General features: G+C 71.1%; 4 non-coding genes across 4 annotated transcripts; all 4 read right to left on the reverse strand.

Annotated features, from left to right (window-relative positions):
* Positions 1 to 1804: 1804 nt before the first annotated feature.
* LOC129642369 (5S ribosomal RNA) lies at positions 1805 to 1923 on the reverse strand. The gene has a single exon (XR_008709669.1). It is a non-coding gene; the product is annotated as a 5S ribosomal RNA (ribosomal RNA).
* A 1962-nt stretch (positions 1924 to 3885) lies between these two features.
* LOC129642370 (5S ribosomal RNA) lies at positions 3886 to 4004 on the reverse strand. Its single transcript, XR_008709670.1, has one exon. It is a non-coding gene; the product is annotated as a 5S ribosomal RNA (ribosomal RNA).
* Positions 4005 to 5954: 1950 nt separating this feature from the next.
* LOC129642371 (5S ribosomal RNA) lies at positions 5955 to 6073 on the reverse strand. The gene has a single exon (XR_008709671.1). It is a non-coding gene; the product is annotated as a 5S ribosomal RNA (ribosomal RNA).
* Positions 6074 to 8037: 1964 nt separating this feature from the next.
* Positions 8038 to 8156, reverse strand: LOC129642372 (5S ribosomal RNA). Its single transcript, XR_008709672.1, has one exon. It is a non-coding gene; the product is annotated as a 5S ribosomal RNA (ribosomal RNA).
* Between the last annotated feature and the right edge of the window lie 1830 nt (positions 8157 to 9986).

Consider the following 9986-nt stretch of genomic DNA (forward strand, 5'->3'; position numbering starts at 1 on the left):
GACGCCGCTCCGCGCCCCGCACACCGCCACCCCCGGCCAGCACCCGCCCGGCCCGGCCCGGCCCGGGGGACCACAGGGCTTCCGGGACCCGGGACCCTGGACCCGCAGCAGCCGGCCCGGCATGCCTGCGCCGGGTCGGGCGTGGGCTGGGCTGGGCTGGGCTGGGGTGGGGTGAGGGGCGCGGTGGGGTGAGGGGCGCGGAGGTCTGGGCGCTCTCCCACCCTGGGACCCTCCAGGCCCGCCCCCGCTCGGAGGCCGCCGCCCCCCTCCGCCACCTCCCCCCCACCAAGGGCTTCGCTGCTCAGGGCCGCGTGGCCCCGGGGGCCCGCTGGGGCCCGCGGTCCTCTGAGCCTCCTGCGGGCCTGTGCGCAGCCCAGCCTTGGCCCCGAGCGCCCATCCTGCCCGGCACCTGCCCGGTGCCCAAAGCCCCCGGGAGCCACCAGCGCGGTGAACCAGAGCTCGTCAGCCCCGCCCCTTCGCCCTACCGAGGCCCCCCTTGCCCCCACGCCGCCCTCCAAGCACAGCACCTTCCTGAGGGAGCGGACGAGCGACATGCAGGCACACGGACAGACACACAGACACTCGCAGGCACCCACGCCACGTGAGACAGCCGGCCGGCGCAAGCGCGGCAGCCAGGGCCACAGCCATAGCACCCGTGGGAGGCCGGGGGTCAGGAGAGACAGAGACAGAAAGAGATGAAGGTTCAGAGACACACTCCCAAGGCGGCGCGAGGCAGATGCAGACAGACAGACAGACAGACAGACAGACAGACACGAGCGCGCAGGCACACACGGGGAGGGAGAGACAGAGACAGGGAGACACAGAGCGACGACAGAGAGCCGGAGAACGGGAGAAGGACAGGGGACAGGGGATGGCATCCGCTCCGAGATCGACACACTGGCACAGACCGTGGCACACCTCAGAGAGAGGCCCTGCGGAAGAAGCAGCTTCCCTAAGGGAGGGGGCGTCAGCCTTGGGCCGGCGGGCCCCGGCTGGGCGCAGTGCCCTGGGGCTGGCAATCACCCGTGGGGACCCCAAGACTTCCTCGCATCCGAGGTCTCAAAGGTCCCCTTCGGCTTGGCCACCTAAGGCGAGACCCAGCCCCCGCCCCCAGGCCAGAGGCTGAGCGCGTGAGAGTGTGTGTGTGAGTGTGTCGGTGGGCGACGGTGGGGGTCTGGTCGACTGGGGGCCGGGGGGAACCCAGAATGGAGGGGGCAGGGTGTGGCGGCCGGGGCTTTGGAAGTCTGTGTGGTCCTCTTGCTGTCTGTCTCTCTCTCCCTCTTTCTCCGTCTCCCTTACCTGTGGTCTCCGGCTCTTGACCTTTCTCGGGGGCGGGTGTGTGTGTGTGTGTGTGTGTGTGTGTGTGTGTGTGAGTGAGTGTTGTGGTTGTGTGAGTGTGTTGTGCGCACGCCTGCAGGAGACCCAGAGGCTGCCTGCGAGGATGCCTCTGGTGGTGGGGCTGGGGCCGGGGCTGGGGCCGGGGCCCCGCCCGGAAGTGCCTGAGGCCTGCCAAGGGAGCCCCAGACAGAGAGCACCCCCTCCACCGCCCCCCACCCACCCCCCGCCCCCTCGCCCTCGCCGGTCCTCTGGTTTCCTGGAAGCCGAATGCGGAGGGGCTCGCGGGCCGCGCGGAGGCAACCCAGGTCTGCAGCGGGAGTCGGGGCCCCGGCCACCCACCCCGCGAGGGGCTGGAAGGCAGGCGACCGCTCTGAGCGCGGTGGGGTGCGAGGGGCCAGCGGCAGGTGGGGCTTGCGGGGGTGGGGGGCGGGCGCTAAAGGAGAGGGGAGGCCCAAAAAAAAAAAAAAGCCTACAGCACCCGGTATTCCCAGGCGGTCTCCCATCCAAGTACTAACCAGGCCCGACCCTGCTTAGCTTCCGAGATCAGACGAGATCGGGCGCGTTCAGGGTGGTATGGCCGTAGACGGGGGCGGCTGCCGCCGGGCGCCCTAAGAGCCCTGCGCTGCGCCTGCCTTTCCCTCTGACCTGCCGCTCGGGCCAGCCGGCCGCAGCTCTCCACGGAGCGCGCGCTGCACTTGAGCTGCACGACCCGCGACCGGACTCCCCGCGGCCGTGTGGCCGGCCGACGCCGCTCCGCGCCCCGCACACCGCCACCCCCGGCCAGCACCCGCCCGGCCCGGCCCGGCCCGGGGGACCACAGGGCTTCCGGGACCCGGGACCCTGGACCCGCAGCAGCCGGCCCGGCATGCCTGCGCCGGGTCGGGCGTGGGCTGGGCTGGGCTGGGCTGGGGTGGGGTGAGGGGCGCGGTGGGGTGAGGGGCGCGGAGGTCTGGGCGCTCTCCCACCCTGGGACCCTCCAGGCCCGCCCCCGCTCGGAGGCCGCCGCCCCCCTCCGCCACCTCCCCCCCACCAAGGGCTTCGCTGCTCAGGGCCACGTGGCCCCGGGGGCCCGCTGGGGCCCGCGGTCCTCTGAGCCTCCTGCGGGCCTGTGCGCAGCCCAGCCTTGGCCCCGAGCGCCCATCCTGCCCGGCACCTGCCCGGTGCCCAAAGCCCCCGGGAGCCACCAGCGCGGTGAACCAGAGCTCGTCAGCCCCGCCCCTTCGCCCTACCGAGGCCCCCCTTGCCCCCACGCCGCCCTCCAAGCACAGCACCTTCCTGAGGGAGCGGACGAGCGACATGCAGGCACACGGACAGACACACAGACACTCGCAGGCACCCACGCCACGTGAGACAGCCGGCCGGCGCAAGCGCGGCAGCCAGGGCCACAGCCATAGCACCCGTGGGAGGCCGGGGGTCAGGAGAGACAGAGACAGAAAGAGATGAAGGTTCAGAGACACACTCCCAAGGCGGCGCGAGGCAGATGCAGACAGACAGACAGACAGACAGACAGACAGACACGAGCGCGCAGGCACACACGGGGAGGGAGAGACAGAGACAGGGAGACACAGAGCGACTGACAGAGAGCCGGAGAACGGGAGAAGGACAGGGGACAGGGGATGGCATCCGCTCCGAGATCGACACACTGGCACAGACCGTGGCACACCTCAGAGAGAGGCCCTGCGGAAGAAGCAGCTTCCCTAAGGGAGGGGGCGTCAGCCTTGGGCCGGCGGGCCCCGGCTGGGCGCAGTGCCCTGGGGCTGGCAATCACCCGTGGGGACCCCAAGACTTCCTCGCATCCGAGGTCTCAAAGGTCCCCTTCGGCTTGGCCACCTAAGGCGAGACCCAGCCCCCGCCCCCAGGCCAGAGGCTGAGCGCGTGAGAGTGTGTGTGTGAGTGTGTCGGTGGGCGACGGTGGGGGTCTGGTCGACTGGGGGCCGGGGGGAACCCAGAATGGAGGGGGCAGGGTGTGGCGGCCGGGGCTTTGGAAGTCTGTGTGGTCCTCTTGCTGTCTGTCTCTCTCTCCCTCTTTCTCCGTCTCCCTTACCTGTGGTCTCTGGCTCTTGACCTTTCTCGGGGGCGGGTGTGTGTGTGTGTGTGTGTGTGTGTGTGTGTGTGAGTGAGTGTTGTGGTTGTGTGAGTGTGTTGTGCGCACGCCTGCAGGAGACCCAGAGGCTGCCTGCGAGGATGCCTCTGGTGGTGGGGCTGGGGCCGGGGCTGGGGCCGGGGCCCCGCCCGGAAGTGCCTGAGGCCTGCCAAGGGAGCCCCAGACAGAGAGCACCCCCTCCACCGCCCCCCACCCACCCCCCGCCCCCTCGCCCTCGCCGGTCCTCTGGTTTCCTGGAAGCCGAATGCGGAGGGGCTCGCGGGCCGCGCGGAGGCAACCCAGGTCTGCAGCGGGAGTCGGGGCCCCGGCCACCCACCCCGCGAGGGGCTGGAAGGCAGGCGACCGCTCTGAGCGCGGTGGGGTGCGAGGGGCCAGCGGCAGGTGGGGCTTGCGGGGGTGGGGGGCGGGCGCTAAAGGAGAGGGGAGGCCAAAAAAAAAAAAAAAGCCTACAGCACCCGGTATTCCCAGGCGGTCTCCCATCCAAGTACTAACCAGGCCCGACCCTGCTTAGCTTCCGAGATCAGACGAGATCGGGCGCGTTCAGGGTGGTATGGCCGTAGACGGGGGCGGCTGCCGCCGGGCGCCCTAAGAGCCCTGCGCTGCGCCTGCCTTTCCCTCTGACCTGCCGCTCGGGCCAGCCGGCCGCAGCTCTCCACGGAGCGCGCGCTGCACTTGAGCTGCACGACCCGCGACCGGACTCCCCGCGGCCGTGTGGCCGGCCGACGCCGCTCCGCGCCCCGCACACCGCCACCCCCGGCCAGCACCCGCCCGGCCCGGCCCGGCCCGGGGGACCACAGGGCTTCCGGGACCCGGGACCCTGGACCCGCAGCAGCCGGCCCGGCATGCCTGCGCCGGGTCGGGCGTGGGCTGGGCTGGGCTGGGCTGGGGTGGGGTGAGGGGCGCGGTGGGGTGAGGGGCGCGGAGGTCTGGGCGCTCTCCCACCCTGGGACCCTCCAGGCCCGCCCCCGCTCGGAGGCCGCCGCCCCCCTCCGCCACCTCCCCCCCACCAAGGGCTTCGCTGCTCAGGGCCGCGTGGCCCCGGGGGCCCGCTGGGGCCCGCGGTCCTCTGAGCCTCCTGCGGGCCTGTGCGCAGCCCAGCCTTGGCCCCGAGCGCCCATCCTGCCCGGCACCTGCCCGGTGCCCAAAGCCCCCGGGAGCCACCAGCGCGGTGAACCAGAGCTCGTCAGCCCCGCCCCTTCGCCCTACCGAGGCCCCCCTTGCCCCCACGCCGCCCTCCAAGCACAGCACCTTCCTGAGGGAGCGGACGAGCGACATGCAGGCACACGGACAGACACACAGACACTCGCAGGCACCCACGCCACGTGAGACAGCCGGCCGGCGCAAGCGCGGCAGCCAGGGCCACAGCCATAGCACCCGTGGGAGGCCGGGGGTCAGGAGAGACAGAGACAGAAAGAGATGAAGGTTCAGAGACACACTCCCAAGGCGGCGCGAGGCAGATGCAGACAGACAGACAGACAGACACGAGCGCGCAGGCACACACGGGGAGGGAGAGACAGAGACAGGGAGACACAGAGCGACTGACAGAGAGCCGGAGAACGGGAGAAGGACAGGGGACAGGGGATGGCATCCGCTCCGAGATTGACACACTGGCACAGACCGTGGCACACCTCAGAGAGAGGCCCTGCGGAAGAAGCAGCTTCCCTAAGGGAGGGGGCGTCAGCCTTGGGCCGGCGGGCCCCGGCTGGGCGCAGTGCCCTGGGGCTGGCAATCACCCGTGGGGACCCCAAGACTTCCTCGCATCCGAGGTCTCAAAGGTCCCCTTCGGCTTGGCCACCTAAGGCGAGACCCAGCCCCCGCCCCCAGGCCAGAGGCTGAGCGCGTGAGAGTGTGTGTGTGAGTGTGTCGGTGGGCGACGGTGGGGGTCTGGTCGACTGGGGGCCGGGGGGAACCCAGAATGGAGGGGGCAGGGTGTGGCGGCCGGGGCTTTGGAAGTCTGTGTGGTCCTCTTGCTGTCTGTCTCTCTCTCCCTCTTTCTCCGTCTCCCTTACCTGTGGTCTCCGGCTCTTGACCTTTCTCGGGGGCGGGTGTGTGTGTGTGTGTGTGTGTGTGTGTGTGTGTGAGTGAGTGTTGTGGTTGTGTGAGTGTGTTGTGCGCACGCCTGCAGGAGACCCAGAGGCTGCCTGCGAGGATGCCTCTGGTGGTGGGGCTGGGGCCGGGGCTGGGGCCGGGGCCCCGCCCGGAAGTGCCTGAGGCCTGCCAAGGGAGCCCCAGACAGAGAGCACCCCCTCCACCGCCCCCCACCCACCCCCCGCCCCCTCGCCCTCGCCGGTCCTCTGGTTTCCTGGAAGCCGAATGCGGAGGGGCTCGCGGGCCGCGCGGAGGCAACCCAGGTCTGCAGCGGGAGTCGGGGCCCCGGCCACCCACCCCGCGAGGGGCTGGAAGGCAGGCGACCGCTCTGAGCGCGGTGGGGTGCGAGGGGCCAGCGGCAGGTGGGGCTTGCGGGGGTGGGGGGCGGGCGCTAAAGGAGAGGGGAGGCCCAAAAAAAAAAAAAAGCCTACAGCACCCGGTATTCCCAGGCGGTCTCCCATCCAAGTACTAACCAGGCCCGACCCTGCTTAGCTTCCGAGATCAGACGAGATCGGGCGCGTTCAGGGTGGTATGGCCGTAGACGGGGGCGGCTGCCGCCGGGCGCCCTAAGAGCCCTGCGCTGCGCCTGCCTTTCCCTCTGACCTGCCGCTCGGGCCAGCCGGCCGCAGCTCTCCACGGAGCGCGCGCTGCACTTGAGCTGCACGACCCGCGACCGGACTCCCCGCGGCCGTGTGGCCGGCCGACGCCGCTCCGCGCCCCGCACACCGCCACCCCCGGCCAGCACCCGCCCGGCCCGGCCCGGCCCGGGGGACCACAGGGCTTCCGGGACCCGGGACCCTGGACCCGCAGCAGCCGGCCCGGCATGCCTGCGCCGGGTCGGGCGTGGGCTGGGCTGGGCTGGGCTGGGGTGGGGTGAGGGGCGCGGTGGGGTGAGGGGCGCGGAGGTCTGGGCGCTCTCCCACCCTGGGACCCTCCAGGCCCGCCCCCGCTCGGAGGCCGCCGCCCCCCTCCGCCACCTCCCCCCCACCAAGGGCTTCGCTGCTCAGGGCCGCGTGGCCCCGGGGGCCCGCTGGGGCCCGCGGTCCTCTGAGCCTCCTGCGGGCCTGTGCGCAGCCCAGCCTTGGCCCCGAGCGCCCATCCTGCCCGGCACCTGCCCGGTGCCCAAAGCCCCCGGGAGCCACCAGCGCGGTGAACCAGAGCTCGTCAGCCCCGCCCCTTCGCCCTACCGAGGCCCCCCTTGCCCCCACGCCGCCCTCCAAGCACAGCACCTTCCTGAGGGAGCGGACGAGCGACATGCAGGCACACGGACAGACACACAGACACTCGCAGGCACCCACGCCACGTGAGACAGCCGGCCGGCGCAAGCGCGGCAGCCAGGGCCACAGCCATAGCACCCGTGGGAGGCCGGGGGTCAGGAGAGACAGAGACAGAAAGAGATGAAGGTTCAGAGACACACTCCCAAGGCGGCGCGAGGCAGATGCAGACAGACAGACAGACAGACAGACAGACAGACACGAGCGCGCAGGCACACACGGGGAGGGAGAGACAGAGACAGGGAGACACAGAGCGACTGACAGAGAGCCGGAGAACGGGAGAAGGACAGGGGACAGGGGATGGCATCCGCTCCGAGATCGACACACTGGCACAGACCGTGGCACACCTCAGAGAGAGGCCCTGCGGAAGAAGCAGCTTCCCTAAGGGAGGGGGCGTCAGCCTTGGGCCGGCGGGCCCCGGCTGGGCGCAGTGCCCTGGGGCTGGCAATCACCCGTGGGGACCCCAAGACTTCCTCGCAACCGAGGTCTCAAAGGTCCCCTTCGGCTTGGCCACCTAAGGCGAGACCCAGCCCCCGCCCCCAGGCCAGAGGCTGAGCGCGTGAGAGTGTGTGTGTGAGTGTGTCGGTGGGCGACGGTGGGGGTCTGGTCGACTGGGGGCCGGGGGGAACCCAGAATGGAGGGGGCAGGGTGTGGCGGCCGGGGCTTTGGAAGTCTGTGTGGTCCTCTTGCTGTCTGTCTCTCTCTCCCTCTTTCTCCGTCTCCCTTACCTGTGGTCTCCGGCTCTTGACCTTTCTCGGGGGCGGGTGTGTGTGTGTGTGTGTGTGTGTGTGTGTGTGTGTGAGTGAGTGTTGTGGTTGTGTGAGTGTGTTGTGCGCACGCCTGCAGGAGACCCAGAGGCTGCCTGCGAGGATGCCTCTGGTGGTGGGGCTGGGGCCGGGGCTGGGGCCGGGGCCCCGCCCGGAAGTGCCTGAGGCCTGCCAAGGGAGCCCCAGACAGAGAGCACCCCCTCCACCGCCCCCCACCCACCCCCCGCCCCCTCGCCCTCGCCGGTCCTCTGGTTTCCTGGAAGCCGAATGCGGAGGGGCTCGCGGGCCGCGCGGAGGCAACCCAGGTCTGCAGCGGGAGTCGGGGCCCCGGCCACCCACCCCGCGAGGGGCTGGAAGGCAGGCGACCGCTCTGAGCGCGGTGGGGTGCGAGGGGCCAGCGGCAGGTGGGGCTTGCGGGGGTGGGGGGCGGGCGCTAAAGGAGAGGGGAGGCCCAAAAAAAAAAAAAAGCCTACAGCACCCGGTATTCCCAGGCGGTCTCCCATCCAAGTACTAACCAGGCCCGACCCTGCTTAGCTTCCGAGATCAGACGAGATCGGGCGCGTTCAGGGTGGTATGGCCGTAGACGGGGGCGGCTGCCGCCGGGCGCCCTAAGAGCCCTGCGCTGCGCCTGCCTTTCCCTCTGACCTGCCGCTCGGGCCAGCCGGCCGCAGCTCTCCACGGAGCGCGCGCTGCACTTGAGCTGCACGACCCGCGACCGGACTCCCCGCGGCCGTGTGGCCGGCCGACGCCGCTCCGCGCCCCGCACACCGCCACCCCCGGCCAGCACCCGCCCGGCCCGGCCCGGCCCGGGGGACCACAGGGCTTCCGGGACCCGGGACCCTGGACCCGCAGCAGCCGGCCCGGCATGCCTGCGCCGGGTCGGGCGTGGGCTGGGCTGGGCTGGGCTGGGGTGGGGTGAGGGGCGCGGTGGGGTGAGGGGCGCGGAGGTCTGGGCGCTCTCCCACCCTGGGACCCTCCAGGCCCGCCCCCGCTCGGAGGCCGCCGCCCCCCTCCGCCACCTCCCCCCCACCAAGGGCTTCGCTGCTCAGGGCCACGTGGCCCCGGGGGCCCGCTGGGGCCCGCGGTCCTCTGAGCCTCCTGCGGGCCTGTGCGCAGCCCAGCCTTGGCCCCGAGCGCCCATCCTGCCCGGCACCTGCCCGGTGCCCAAAGCCCCCGGGAGCCACCAGCGCGGTGAACCAGAGCTCGTCAGCCCCGCCCCTTCGCCCTACCGAGGCCCCCCTTGCCCCCACGCCGCCCTCCAAGCACAGCACCTTCCTGAGGGAGCGGACGAGCGACATGCAGGCACACGGACAGACACACAGACACTCGCAGGCACCCACGCCACGTGAGACAGCCGGCCGGCGCAAGCGCGGCAGCCAGGGCCACAGCCATAGCACCCGTGGGAGGCCGGGGGTCAGGAGAGACAGAGACAGAAAGAGATGAAGGTTCAGAGACACACTCCCAAGGCGGCGCGAGGCAGATGCAGACAGACAGACAGACAGACAGACAGACAGACACGAGCGCGCAGGCACACACGGGGAGGGAGAGACAGAGACAGGGAGACACAGAGCGACTGACAGAGAGCCGGAGAACGGGAGAAGGACAGGGGACAGGGGATGGCATCCGCTCCGAGATCGACACACTGGCACAGACCGTGGCACACCTCAGAGAGAGGCCCTGCGGAAGAAGCAGCTTCCCTAAGGGAGGGGGCGTCAGCCTTGGGCCGGCGGGCCCCGGCTGGGCGCAGTGCCCTGGGGCTGGCAATCACCCGTGGGGACCCCAAGACTTCCTCGCATCCGAGGTCTCAAAGGTCCCCTTCGGCTTGGCCACCTAAGGCGAGACCCAGCCCCCGCCCCCAGGCCAGAGGCTGAGCGCGTGAGAGTGTGTGTGTGAGTGTGTCGGTGGGCGACGGTGGGGGTCTGGTCGACTGGGGGCCGGGGGGAACCCAGAATGGAGGGGGCAGGGTGTGGCGGCCGGGGCTTTGGAAGTCTGTGTGGTCCTCTTGCTGTCTGTCTCTCTCTCCCTCTTTCTCCGTCTCCCTTACCTGTGGTCTCCGGCTCTTGACCTTTCTCGGGGGCGGGTGTGTGTGTGTGTGTGTGTGTGTGTGTGTGTGTGAGTGAGTGTTGTGGTTGTGTGAGTGTGTTGTGCGCACGCCTGCAGGAGACCCAGAGGCTGCCTGCGAGGATGCCTCTGGTGGTGGGGCTGGGGCCGGGGCTGGGGCCGGGGCCCCGCCCGGAAGTGCCTGAGGCCTGCCAAGGGAGCCCCAGACAGAGAGCACCCCCTCCACCGCCCCCCACCCACCCCCCGCCCCCTCGCCCTCGCCGGTCCTCTGGTTTCCTGGAAGCCGAATGCGGAGGGGCTCGCGGGCCGCGCGGAGGCAACCCAGGTCTGCAGCGGGAGTCGGGGCCCCGGCCA

The sequence above is a fragment of the Bubalus kerabau genome, chromosome 1 (assembly GCF_029407905.1).
Source record: "Bubalus kerabau isolate K-KA32 ecotype Philippines breed swamp buffalo chromosome 1, PCC_UOA_SB_1v2, whole genome shotgun sequence".
Taxonomy (NCBI): domain Eukaryota; kingdom Metazoa; phylum Chordata; class Mammalia; order Artiodactyla; family Bovidae; genus Bubalus; species Bubalus kerabau.